Source organism: Excalfactoria chinensis, chromosome 1, assembly GCF_039878825.1.
Source record: "Excalfactoria chinensis isolate bCotChi1 chromosome 1, bCotChi1.hap2, whole genome shotgun sequence".
Lineage (NCBI taxonomy): Eukaryota > Metazoa > Chordata > Aves > Galliformes > Phasianidae > Excalfactoria > Excalfactoria chinensis.
The window spans coordinates 75,564,913-75,579,619 of NC_092825.1; the positions used below are offsets into that span (position 1 = coordinate 75,564,913).

General features: G+C 41.2%; 1 long non-coding RNA gene across 1 annotated transcript; it reads right to left on the minus strand.

The window, feature by feature from the left end:
- Nucleotides 1-350: 350 nt before the first annotated feature.
- LOC140247323 (uncharacterized) lies at nucleotides 351-10,816 on the minus strand. Its single transcript, XR_011902635.1, has 4 exons — nucleotides 10,712-10,816; nucleotides 7,978-8,082; nucleotides 2,267-2,387; nucleotides 351-679 (listed from the first exon to the last, which is right to left on the minus strand). It is a non-coding gene; the product is annotated as an uncharacterized lncRNA (long non-coding RNA).
- Nucleotides 10,817-14,707: the final 3,891 nt, after the last annotated feature.

Consider the following 14,707-nt stretch of genomic DNA (forward strand, 5'->3'; position numbering starts at 1 on the left):
AAAAAGAAAAAAGAAAGCTACATAACGTGATAGTTCTTGGTGTCTTGGTGGAATAACAAGCCAGTTGTCCTTGGCAAAATGATGGCCTACCAAGTCAGGTTATATGCATCCAGATCACCAAACTGACCAGTTTCTCAAACACATCAGCAAGAGATCACAGATTTCCAAGGCACAGAATCATAAAACAGGAGTAGCTTGAGTTGGAAGCAACCTCAAGGATCATCAAGTTCCAACCCCGCTGCCGGAGGCAGGGCTGCCAACTGCTAGATCAAGTAAGCTTTCAGGGAAGAATCTTAAAGCATTAGTTGAGTGTGTTTGATAATCTACTGCATTTAAGTCTCTTGAGAGAACAAGATCCTTTATTAAAGCAGAATCAGTAAGAGATTTAGCAAATCAGGAAGACTGTAATTTGCGCTGAATATTCTTTTTGTTGTCAGCTTTTCTACAAGTTTGACGCTTTGTGCCTTTTTCTGTTAGTGCTCTGAGTTTTTTTTTGCAAATTGTCGATGGCATTTGAAGTGGCAGCTAATGTATTCTGAATAGTTAGTTCATTTGTTCTAGGTTCTGCATTAACAAAGGTCTCAAATAGTCAGGGCTACTTCTCTTGGTTGCTTTCAAACCCACGCAGTCTAGCGAGTTTGAAACGTGATCTTTGAGTACATATTTCAGTTACAGGATCCTGTGAAGTAAGAGCATAAGGAGTTAGAAAAGGAAAAATATATACACTTAATGAGTATATGCTTATAAAGAAAAGCCATCGGCACAGTTTGCATTTTATGGGGTTTCTTCCAATGCTCACTGAAAAGAGGCTTTTGTTTTTGGTTTTTGTTTTTGTTTTTTTTTTTTTTTTAGCTGGGGAAAGCTTCAGATGACCTTCAAAATCCTTCTTTTAAATTATAGGGTAAAAAGGTCCATACACTCGTTTGATGAATCATAGGAACAAAAAATATACGTCAGATCACAAAAAAAATCAGATTCTCAGTCTCTGTGCAGAAAAAAATCTTCATAGAAAAGTCTAGACTTGGCATAACTATCTGAAAGCAGGTAACTGTCAGCGTATATTCATAGTCTTAAATTTACTGCAGCTGTTTGCATAAAAGAAGAGTTAGAAAGTTGACGGCAAGGAAAGAAAAGGAGAAGTGTGAAGAGAAATGGAACCACATCCCAGTATTTCAATCCTTCTGTCATTAAGGGCATTCGGTTTTATGTCTGCATCTTTCATTTTCAACAACTGAGATAATCTGTAAGTACATTACTATTGACCTGCAGGACCAATATGCTTGTCTCTTCTAGAGTAAGCAATGCTTTATAATAAACAACCTCATCAGAAGACTCCAGGGAAGAAATGCTACCTGCAGTCTGACTTGCAACCGCTTTATGAAGTCTGCAAAGAAAAGCTAGCTAATACTCTACAGCATCATCCCCCTCAATGAGGTCTGCATCCTGACCACAGCCATGCGTTGGCCCTTTGTCACAGACGGACTGCAGACCACCTCATCAACTTTCTATGGATAAGCTCTTTCCATGGGTGAATTTAAGCACTGAAATAGCTCATACGCCTTCCTTTCCTCCCTCGCTCCGTCACACATTTTTTCCCCCCAATCATTTAAAAACAAATTGGAGGAAGATGGGACCGTTCTGTCCCCTCTGTGAGTATGCTACAAAATATTCCACCCTACTCTTGATGCTTCTTTGAAAGGAAATCTGGCAGAAATGTTAGCCATGAAAATACAATCAGTCCTAGAAGATAAAAAAAAAAAAAAACAAACAAAAACCAACAACAACATTTCTTCGTGCCAGGAGTGACAGCTGTATTATCATTCAGCCCCTGTTCTGTCTCTCAGTAAGGGATCTTCTTTTTGCCAATGTGATGCATCAAATGGGAATTTGCTGTGTAGCGTTTGGATTGAAAGGGATTGTGTTGTCTCAGGGGCTTTTAATCCTTTTCTATTCCCATTCCCAGTCTTTAGGCAGTGGACATTTGCAGGGTGTTTTTCTGGCTGAGAAGTTAGATGAGTGCCGATCTGCAATGTTATAAATACAAAGCCTGTGCCTCTGCCATTCCTGTGCTGTGTGTAATCCTCTAAATGTCTACTTCTTCAAGAAGTAAATGGTCCTATCTATGAACCACTTCAAGCCAAAGCTGAGCTTAACTCTTCAGCCCAGGTTTTTCTGTTTGCATAGCCTCAGCCTCTGTGGATCCCAGACCACCACTGCTTTGTTACATCTTTGAGAAGAATCTAAATGGTGCATTCCTGTAACTCACCTTGCCTCAGGTCCTGGGACCCCATCCACAAACAGCGCTGGCAGCAAGTAACCATTGCCCAAGAAAGTTTTCAGAAATGATGAAGGGAAATTTTTTGTTGTTCTGTGTTTTGTCTGGATTCCTAAAAAAAGATATTCAGCTGGTCAGTGCGTTTTGTACCACCTGTACCATAGGCAGAAAACAAATATCTGTATTGTCTGTAGTGAACCAACTGCAGGTGTTTCTCCATATTCACTGTTACAAAGAGTTCTAACATCTCACGAAAGCAATAAAGAAATAAAATTCTCATACTGTCTAACATAAAAGTAGGGGAATTAAAGTTGTACTTGCAGCTAGTTGCATGGAACAGCTGTTTCAGTTCATCCTTTTCTTTTGTTCTCTTGGGGCATGGTCAGTGAAATCTCCCTCCTCCATCAAGCTCCCCTTTAGTACGTTACTATTAGGAGCTTTTAGTGATATTTTTGGTGATCCTTTTTCAAAGGAGAATTAACAGATGTTCCAAAAAATCCAAAACAGATTACCAGTAGGATCATCCTGGAAGTAATATATAGGCCATTGTTGAGAATATACATGCAGGCTTTCTATTTTTGCTTATTTCCCAGACTACCAAAGTCTATCCCATTGCCTGTACCATCAGTCAGAACCTGAAGACTTTTCCCAGTGTATTTTATTTAGGATGATAGGCAGTAATTTCCAAGTCAGAAGCTCAAAACAGAATTGCAATATTTGCAAATATATTATAACAAAACTGAAAATTAAGATAGGAATTCTTTACTTTGAAAATAGCAAAATGATTATATATTTTTCTTTTTCCTGGAATAGTTGCACCATTTTCTAAACCTGATGTACTCCATCTTCCCATTAACTCAAACTAGCCCCAACGACCAGCTGCTGACCTCTTCTGTGATTTGCCAGTGACTCGGGTCTGTTCAACACTTATCTCGCTTCTGCCATTTAAAGAAGTCTGGGTGGAAGGCTGGCCTATCAGTGAGTCTATCCTAACCTTGGCCAACTTGATGCCTTTATCAGTGAAGAAGTGTGGTAACATATAGGTGAATGAGTTTCCCAAGAAGTTGCAGGAGGAATTTTCTGAAATACCTGCAAGAGACCACTCTCCCACATTTCAAATTCAGGTCTCACACAAGCAAGACCACTTAGTTCATTTAGTACACCAAATCTATGTGCTTACTTACCCTCCTGCATCATCAGGCTATGCTTCATTGCCTTTTTTCATTTATTAAATAGCATGCACCCAAACCTACATATACTACCTTTCAGTCACTTATCCCCTAGGTAGTATAGGTGCTGGTCTTTCCCTTATGAGCCCAGCATTTCTGGAAAAACAGGGGTTGGGCCAGAGGAAGCGGTGTTTATCATTTTTTGTTAACATAAACACAGCATCTGAGCCCTTCTTTGCATCTGCTGGGTACTTATAGACAAAAAGTAAACCCAAAGTTCTCACTTATGGATTGTGTGCATTCTGAAATGTTCAGTTTTTATTAGGTGCATGTACACTATCTATTCATCAGAGCCTATGGAGGATGATTGGCATTCATACTAGCAATGCATTATGCTTTCCTTCCAGTATGAATTATTGCTTTCATCTCTGAATTTACATACATTGATTCTTGTGCGGATTCTAGACACATTTGAAAGGAAATGCATTTCAAGTTGACTGATGGAACAAAGAAGATTTCTAGGTCTCATCAATCTGTTCTTTAAAATATATTGCATGCCTGACATTATTCAAATCACTGCATTTAGTCTAGACTCAGCAAAACTAATTTTATCTAGGTGGGTTTGCATTTCCTTCCCAGGGACTTGTGATAAAATTTAGTTTGTGTTGCCTCCTTCAAAAACCTCTAAATTTAAAGATTTTCTTTTCTCATGCTATTGATGCCACTGTATTTATTTGAAAGACCAAAAAGAGTCAAGTTCCTTACAACTCCCTCTTCACTCACACATTTGGAGTTTGACTCTCCCACTTAAAAAATGGCTTCGTTTCAGTGTTGGGTTGCACATTTTTCTGTCTCCACAGTCTGTTCCAGCTCTGTTACACTAGAGGATGGCACAGATGCCGACTGCTGCTGTGACGTGCACCCTTGACAGAACCCAACATGTCAGAATATACACGTTCCTGAGCATGGGATTAACAGAAGGTGAAGGCTATATTTACTTCTTAATTCTACCCTGTATGAGTCATGTAGGTTCCCCCCCTACTTTTATTTTACAGTTTCATGTGTGAATACATGAAAACCAGAACTCTGAATGCATGTTGTATTTGAGAGGCTAATTGACCCATTTTAATTAATTGCTTTGGTTCACACATAAAAGATCACCTCTCCCATAAGTAGTTTTTAAAGAATTAATCTTCTTAAGCAATGATGCTGATCTACCTTCCTCTAAGGCATTTGCTCATACAACCTCCACACTAGACTCATTCATACTTATATTAATTCTCAATGAATTTTGACAACGTAAAGTATAAAAGCATACTGAGTCTCATTTCCTGCCTGGCACAACTCACAGATACAGAATTCATGAGGCAGGGTACTTCTGTCTTCTGTGTTTTTTTTCCTGGCTGCATCACAAGTGTTTTTTGAAATAATTTCTTTGGGCCTCACTTTCTTTTGCTCTGCAACCTGCTCTGGCTGATAAGTAGAAAGAAGCTAATATGGAAGTAACATAATTGCTGGAAGCAGCAAAATTGTAAAATGCATCTATGATGCTGAGAGTACTCCTGGGCTAACATTATCTATCCTGCTGCACTGAGAAGTCACTGCCCGGGCTATAAGGAAGCAGTGTGCTGTACCCAATACAGAAAGCTTTGAAAAGGCTGCCTTACCACCATTCAACTCTGTCAGAGGAAAAACACAACAAAACATGAAATGATTTTGTTCTCAGAGCTTCTTACTATGAGCATTTTGTTATAGTCACAATGTTTTGTTGTACATACCTGGACTCACTATGCTTCTGTTAATATGGATAAGGAAAGAATAAGTTCTGCCAAGCCAATCTAATTTCTTTTCTTGGCAGCTTGTCTAGCTTAAGGGATAAGGGGGAAGCAATAGGTGTGACAAACTGGTTTCAGTAAGGCTTTAGACACTACACAGGGTGGAAGACAAGTCTCAAAGTAATTATTCATGGTTTGTTCTTAGACTGAAAGGTCATTTCAGGAATCCAGCCTAGCTTTTTGTTTCTATTTAATATTTTAATAGTTTAATTTATGATTTAACTGATGGAATAAAAGTGTATTTCTGCATCTTGCAAAAGAGAAAAAGGTCTCAAACACTCTGGAGAAAAAGCATTTGAAGTTGCTTTGGTGAACTAGAGAAATAACCCATAATGCATCTGGTGAGATTAAAAAACAAAGACAAGTGGAAGGGGATACACTTAAGCAACCCTCTCCAGAATGAAATCAAAAACTCATGTGGACTCAGGTGGGAGTGGGTCTCAATACAAGTTTAGAGCTAATGCAGGAAGTATAGCACCCTCTTTCAGCAGAATGAAATGCAACAAGAATCAACACTTTTGGAGCAGTTCTTGTTATCCTTATCATAGATTAAAAGCCTTCCTGTGAAGGCACTGCTTTAAACCCTAGTTAACGGCATGTAAGGCTGCAGTTCTCCATCTCATTTCCATCTGTTAACAAACTACCAATTGCCTTTTCTTTCAGGATTTTGTATTTTTACATATTCCTTTTCATCTATTACTGAGCAATACTGCTTAGTTCCCTTACCAGAGGTATAATTTACATTGAGGCATGAATGTACATATCTTTTTAGATATAGAGTAGGAGCAGCCACTTTTCATAGAATCACAAGGTTGGAAAGAACCTACAAGATCATCCAGTCCAACTGTCCTCCCATTACTGTTGCTACCACAAGCCAGTAAAACAAATCACATAGCTCCTCATCCAGAAGCCTCTTGAACACTGCCAGGGATGGACTCTCCACCACCTCCCTGGGCAGCCATTCGAGTGCCTGATCGCTCTCTGAGAGAAAAAGTTTTTCCTTATACCTAATCTAAAGCTCTTCTGTTACAAATTGTGGCCATTTCCTCAGGTCCTGTTTGTTGCCTGGGAGAAGAGGCCAAGCCCCTCATCACAACCTCCTTTCAGGAAGTTGTAGAGTGCAGTGAGGTCTCCCCTGAGCCTCCTCTTCTCCAGACTAAATAATCCCATCTCCCTCAGCCACTCCTCATAAGACTTGTGTTCCAGACCCCTCACCAGTTTCATTGCCCTTCTCTGGGCACATTCCAGGGCCTCAGTGTCTTTCTTGTAGTGAGGGGCCCAAAACTGAACACAGTACTCAAGGTCCAGCCTCACCAGTGCTGAGTACAGGGGGATGATTACATCCCTGCTCATGCTGGCCACACTATTTCTAATACAGGGCAGGATACCATTGGCCCTCTTGGCCACACTGTCAGCTCATGTTCAGCTGAGCATCAGCCAACACCCCCAGGTCCCTTTCCTCTTCACAGTCATTCAGCCACTCAACCCCAAGCCTATAGAGCTGCATGGGGTTATTGTGGCCAAAGTGCAGGACCTGGCATATGGCCTTGTTGAACCTCATCCCATTCACCTCGGCCCACCAATCCAGCTTATCTAGATCCCTCTGAAGGGCCTCCCTACCCTCAGGCAGATTGACATCACCTTCCAACGTGATGTCATTTGCAAATTTACTGAGGGTACACTCAATCTACATCAGTGAAGATACTAAACAAGATGGGTCCCAGTACCAACCCCTGGGAGACACCACTTGTAACAGGTCACCAGCTGGATTTTACTCCATTAACCACTACCCGCTGGGCATGGCCCTCTAGCCAGTTCCTTACCCAAAGGAAGGTACTTGTCCAGGCCACAGGCAGCCAGTTTTCCCAGGAGAAAACTGTGGGAGACTGTGTCAAAGGCTTTGCTGAAGTCTAGGTAGACTATATCAACTGCCTTACCCTCATCTACCAGTCTGGTCACCCAATCATAGAAAGATATGAGGCTGGCCAAGCATGACCTGCCTTTCATGAACCCATGCTGTCTGGGCCTTTTAATCGTTAAGATGATCGATGGTACTTCATTTCCATCTTTAGCCTAGTTCTTACAATAAATAAGAAATAATTCAAAGCCCTCGCTTCTGGGTACATTTCTTAGCGCTAAGACCAGTCTGTAGGTGGGAGGTGGGAAGGATCTGCCAGTGTGACCTGGGGGATAACAGATGAGAGTATTTTGACTCTGTATGTTTCCCTCACATACTGTGCCTGCCTCCTCTCACCTTGATTATAAAGTTAAAAAAAAAATATCCAGTTCTTCACCACCTACACCTATTCTGTTAAAATCACAACATGTATTAACAAAAAAAAACTTTCCTGGCTGGATGGGAAATCACTGATAGTAGTGCTAGCCATCCACCAGTATGGCATAAAGCCAAAGCTAGCCAGATTTTAGTGCTGTATGAATTGTTCCTCATTCACTCCTCCATCTTTCCTTCCCCCTTTATTTTTTTGTTCTACTCCTCTCTCCCTGGATTAATGCAAACGGTCTGTGCTTTCTTTAAGCAGATTTTGCAACAGAAAATATGGGATTAAAAAAAAACAAAAACAAAAACAGAAAAACAAGATGTCAAAGCTGATTTCTAAGAGGAGAGATTTTCTGGAATTCAGTCCAGCAACAACTGCTGCTATTTCAGGCTGGAATTCAAGTGCTGAACATCGCATACCTGCTTGTGCTTGCGTTTAACAGCTGTAATCCTGAATGGTTCAGTAATGTTGGAAGGATCACGGTGTTCTTAGCATTCCTTATTTCCGCTGCCGTCTTTTAGACACTGTTAAACAAGAATGAATGACACAAGGAGGGAATTACATGCTCAAGGTAAATTGTAGGTGATTAATTTCCATACTGAAAAGAAACGCATTGAAAAGCATTAAGGTATAAATAGAAAACACATACCTCAGTCAAAAAAGAACACACAGCTGCAAACAAAAGTAATGTTATTGCTTCTGTCTTTTGAGCCCAAAGGGGTGAAAGCAAATAATGAGACATCTCCTTGTGTCTGGATATTGTAGGCCTTTTTCAGCAGTGACTGAATGTTTTCTCTGCTTTCATTTATCTTCTCCCAGCACTTTAACACCAAATAACAATTTGCAGTTAGTAATTAAGACCTGTCTTGCAAGCATAACAGACTCTGTCTCCTACACAGCTACGGTACCTGTAACACGCTTCCTTGCCTCACAAGAAGCTCAGCTGAAACTTGTGAGGTGAGTCACTATCTGGGCCAGCAGAGCTGGGGCTGAGGAAAGAAATGCCCCAACTTCTGTGTTGCCTCTACGACACAACTGTGTAAAAACAGGTAGGTCGGCAGCACAGATCTTCACTTGCAACTGGGGAAAGAAGAAAAATGACAGAAAAACTTGTGTCCCAGGGCTGCAGGATCTCCAGGGTGAGTTCATAGGATACTCAATGCAAGTGTGAGGCAGAAAGCCAGACCTTCTTCAGAGGGGACTTCCCCAGCTTTGGGCTGCTGCCCAAATATATTATTTTGGAGATATTTGGATATTTTGGAGAGGGAAGTCAGACATTTGTGTTTAGCTTGTGTTAAGAAAATTCTCCTGCAACAAGTAGTATAGCAAGCATATTTTAAAATTATTAAAGACTTCACAATCATGTTTACAATGCTTATCCTTAACTATAGTACATCCTGCTTGTAATTTAACTTTAAACTTATTTCTCCCATGTGTACTGTACCTTAGGATGTTTTCCTCCCTCTGCCATCCTATTCTGTTTGTGGCAGCAGCACAGGCAGAGCTCCACCCTCATTTGAAATGAGGAAATCTCTGTGCAGTATGGCAAAAACTGCTGCATAAGAGAACACAGTTGTTGCCACTCACTTGCAGGTATGGGGTGTCAAGGACACCTAGACCCTTGGGATCATTTGAGTTAGAAGGGACATTCAAAGGTCATCTAATCCAATTCAGATAAATTTGTGCCTTCTGGTGTGGCTCATCACTTTTGGTTTGGTCTGTTCTCTTTTTTTTGTCTCCACATGTCTAAAATGCTGAACTCACATCACTGTTGCTGGTTCAGTCAGGTATCTTGCATGGCACCTCTGCACCTTTGCAAATGGTCTGATCATCATCGGACCAGCCTTGGGAGTTGCACATGTCATCTCAGGAAAAGTGCAGGTATAGAGGCTTTTAGGCAGGGCTTTCTTCTTCCATTTCTAACTTATTTTGCATCCCTATTTCCAGTCTGGACAGTTATCACGTTTCTAAAGCCCATTACATACAGTCCCTGTGCCTTTTGATGGGTGCATTCACAGCAACAATGCATTATTAATTTTATTAGTTATGTGAAGCTGTAATTCATGCAAATTAGGGTAATTAAAAATGACTGATCCCATTTCCCCTCAAAGAGGGAACCAATGTCCTATTCCTCTACGCTGCATAGTTAAGAGATGATCTCATATCAACATTAAGAGTGGTTTAGTTTTGATTTGGGGGTTACGTTGCAAACAAAATGGGCTGAGATTTGCTGATTCTTGCATTTTCTCATTTCATTTCCATCCATTTGGCTTAGGTATTATTTGAATTATGCTAATCAAAACAGGCTTCAATACTTTCCAGCTACCTTACTTGCTAAAAATCATGACACCTATTAATCCCAATATCCATTTAACACAGCATTTTATGTGTTTGTGCCAACCACATCTAGCAATTCTCCTATGATTGTGTATCATTAACCCTGGGTCTCTTTTCTGTGATCTTTCAATTTCTCTGTATTCATGTTTATTCATACCTGTATTTTTACTGGGTTGAATTTCAGTTTATTGACTTCATCTCATTCCTCTAGCCTTGCAGCTTGTGTATTCTCATCCTCCTGAGCCATGCATGCTAATCTGTCTTGGAGTCCTCCAGGTATAGTAAAGATCTGTACAATCTCCTGTTCATCTGAGAGCTGAGTTTGGGATGGCAGGAGACCTCCATGCTTAAGTAACATCTGGCTCTTTGGCTATTTTTTTTTAAGCAGCCTTTGTACAATGCAGGGATATAATCAGTTTTGCACTCCATTGACAGTCCTGTGATGGAGTCTATCATCTCCCACAGAAATGGCCTATTTGCTCATCACTCACTCTAAAGGTAAGAGAGGACTCATATAGTAAAAAGTCATAATATAAGTGAGAACAGAAACAAGTAGGAGTCTGAGGATCCAAACACTTCCTCCATACATTCTTAGGAGAAATAAATAAAAATTAATTCTCATTGGACCTCAAAACCAAGAGATAAGTAAAGGTGTGCAAACAATTCCACTCCCAGCACAAGAGATCAGGCAGGAAACTGGTGCCATAGGCAGCAAGGAGAAGATATTTAAGTATCTGTGGGTGTACTGTTGGAATAATGCAAGTGCAGTTGTAATTACAGAGTAAATAGCCAGAGAATATCTAAGAAAAGACTCACCAGTGCTGAGGCTTTCAGTTGCAATGGATGCTCACCAATGTTGAGGCTCACCACAAAAACTCTACACAAGAACAAGCTCCAGAAAGAGATGCCACCTTAGTGGTGGTCAGCCCTTAAATGGGATCTAGGAGAGGTGGAGTTAAGCTCCACTCCTTCCGGGAGCACAGCTGAATTACCTTCACCTGTGCTCCCACAGCTGACCCATCACTTGCCTCAGATGGTTAATCAGAGGTTCAGGCTGTGATCAACATGTGGGCAACAGGCTTCTTGATGAATGTAGAAGGTCATGTCTGTTCACAGCTTTTTTTCAGCCTCCAACAAACTGCTGGCTATCATCTGATGGTAAAATAAACCCAGATTATGTGCATCAGCTCCACTGGCTGCCCTAATAGCAAAGCATCGGTGTAGCTGGGTGTTTGAGCCACTCTGAAATACTGAAGTATAAGATTCAGATCCTTCTTATGAAAGGGGATATGGTGTAATCTACTTTTCATTCAGTGGCTTTTGAATTTCTAGATTGAGAAAATGTCCTTAGGACTGTTGTATGGTTTAAAATTACTGTGTATTAGCTGCAAAACTCTGCATGGTGTCCCACGTTGATTTCCCTGCATTTGGCACAGACTAGAAAAGCTGGAGTTTGAGAAGTACTGTTCAGATTTCAGTAATCTACATATAAGAACAACTCAGGGAACTATACAAAGAGCTACCGTAGGGTATTTTTTGTCTACTACCTAGAATATAATTAAGTTAGTTTGCCTAATGTATTATAAGCCCCAGTTGCCTGCTATTTATCACCTTATTTTGCTGCAGCTGCTTACACAACAACTGCTTTATTAATTCCTCTAGCTATTTGTTAGCTGTTAATATAGAGTTCTTCATGTTCTTGTTTCCCATCCTCCATTACCTGTATAGAGAGGAAGTATTCTCTTTTCTTGAAAGGAATAGTTATTTCATGTTCTTTCCCAACAGATTACCTCTAAAGTCACCTTTCCTTTTCAGGAACACTTGCCAGTAGTCTCCAGCAGTTCTGGTTATTCACCTGGTTACCTAGTCTACATTTTATTGTTCTACCTTGAGTAGCAGTCTATATTCACATTTTCTATGGCTTCATGTTAAAATTGTTGTTTCATAGATTTGTTTTGTGATTTTTCTTGTTGTTTTCTAGCTGCTACTGGGTAAGGCTTTCTGTAGGTATTAGCATTTCTGGTTGAAATTAAAGTGCTTCAATCTTATAATAAAGTGGAATGATCTGTATGTATTTCCTGTAGTAACAGAAGGCTCTCCAACAGATTTACTGATGCGTAGCCCTATGTTCTCAACAGCCCCTCTGTAATAAGAGAATATGTTTATTGCTTCCTCTTAGAAAAGACAAACTGAGGCACAGAAAAGATGTAGGACTATTCCATGATCATTGAGAGCTGCAAAACTGTGATGGAGACCCAAAAAAACAGCTGTAGGGTAGACATGCCAGAATACATAATAGAGAAGCACCCAGATCCAGGTTTCTCAGCTCTCCAATGTCTGCTGAGATCCTGAATACTGGTAGAATTTGCTCCAGCTCAAGCCACTGTTCAATATCATGTTTTAGGAGGAGCTGTGCAGCAGCAAAGGTTATACAGCCATTGTCTTACATCACCTCGTGTGGGAAGCTTTGGGGTGCTCTGATCTGACTCCATCAATCACTTCCAACTAGAAGTCAGGTAATACGTTGCTCCGTGTCACAGACTCTTCTTTGAAAATCTCTTGTCTGCTGTTTGTTAACCTGCTACTGTGCAGAGGAGCCATTCCAGTTACCAGCTCCTGCCTGGTTTTCCTTTGTCACAATTGAAGGCCATCTGAGTGGTGGCACTTTTGTCCAGTTGTCTATGTCAAATGATCTGCTTTGCACAATAACATATAAACATGAGCATCTACCCTCCAGCTTCAGGAACATGAAGGTTATTTTCAAACACTTTTGCACTCTTCTCCTCTATGATCCTGCTCTATGGAGCTCTCATTTTCTTGAGATGTTTTCTTCTCTTCCAATTGCCAGATGTACACTTTGGGTTAAATGGTATCTATATTTCTACTGGTTCTTTTTGCCACTCTTGGGACAAAAGTGGGTCTGGGAGAATCAACATCCTCTAGAAAACAGTCTCTAGAGGACACCCAGGTTGATAGACCCTCCGCTGGCAAAATAATCACAGCTTTTCTGCCGGCTTTGCCAAAGTCATGGTCTTAGAAATCCAAGTTACCTGGTGTTGCTGAAGGAAGAGCAAAGTCTTGGAGGTAGAGACAGCAACTCTTGCTTCTCAATAGCCATAACCTTTTCTCACAGGCATGTCTCCTACTTCCCCAGCCTTTCTTTTCCCCGCTCTCTTTCCCAAGATTCTCAACTCCGGAAGAGTAAAGTTCAGTTTCAACAAAGCCACTCTGGCTTTGAGCTGTTCCTCAGCTATAACCTCTCTAGGCAATTGGTGTTGTCCATGCTCCAGGTAGAGGCAAAAGTTTCCATTCTAGGAAATGGAAGTTCCCACTAAGTGTGCTTCCAGACTCAGAAGATGGAGAGTGGATAAACATTAAAAGTGTATGTCCTTAAATCTCATGAATTTTAACGGCAACCTTGTGTTGCGAAGGTGTTTAGGGGATGCAGCAGGGATAAACAGTTCAGGGCTGTGCTCCATCACACTGTGACATGGGTGGCTGTGCACAAGGTACTTTGCTGGTGTGCTGGGGGAGGAAATCGGCTCTGCCTGCCCAGGTCATGTATGGCAGTAGCTGAGACATTAATTCTGTGCAGCACTTACGGCACAGGAGGGTGAGGAAGGAGGGGCAGGGATGGATGAAAGGCTTGAAAGTAGGAAGGAAAGAGGGGAGAAAAATCCGCACTTCTCACAGATGCTTGAAAAGTCATCCTGGAACATGGATACAGCTGCAGCAAGCAAAAAAAAGAATGCAAAACCAACAGCAAAATCCCTCTGGGTTTAGGAAACAGTGAAGAGCTAGACTGAAAACCGGGCTCATTTCAGAATAAATGCGGTGTTTCGAAAGCAATGATGTGAAAGGCACATGAGCCACAGTAATAAAATGTGATATAAGCTGTTACCGTAAACAAGGAGGAATAATTGACAGGGAACTAAAACAGATCTGCAGAGCACGCATAGCCCAGGGCTCTGGCGTATGCCAATTGAGAGGAGGAGGAGTGGCAAGAGGAGAAGTCAGAGAAATGCTAACAAACCACAGGCAAAAAATAAACACTTCATACAGCAGCCCTTGATCCCTAAGACCAAAAGTTCAGATGGCTTCAATAAATAGCACAGTGGTGGATGAGCAGAAAGAGCAGCCAGCCTGCTGAAATAACTGCCGCCATACGGGGAGGGGGGCATCTGGAAAAACACTCTCCTCCCAAAAGAAAGAAAAATAAATGTCTTTTGTGCTGAAGGACCAAGTCAGTATTCATGGGAAGTCAGTAACAGCTTATCACAAACCTATAGCTGAATCACAGTAGAAAGAGGCTAATCTAGGTTCAGAGATGAAGAAAGCAGCGGTGCACAGAGTGCAGAAAGCTGCAGCTTAGCAAATGCTCTATGGATGATCTGGCCATTATTGCATCTTCCTAACACATAACATACACATACAGAAGCACACATCCAGACACATATGTATGTATTAGAGGACTTTAAAAGCATTAGGTAGCATTTCAAAACCTGCAGACAATTTGGCCAAAGAAAGCTACGATGATGTAGAAAGAGTTACCCTCCTGGTGTCTCACAGCCCAGCACAGTGATGCTGCACAACCTGCTTCATGGAAACCCCATTCTGCAAATGCTCCAGTGAGTTAAATAATACAGGCACTGTTTTAAATAATAAATAATTGCCTACAAAAATGGATGTTAAGAGAGCACAGGAAAAGATGTGATGTTTTCAGCTGAGATTAGCAGGCGGAGGGGAAGATGGGCATTTGTGGCCAGCCCACCAGTAGGAAGGGTAAATGAAGCTGCTAGCTGCAGCTGGGTG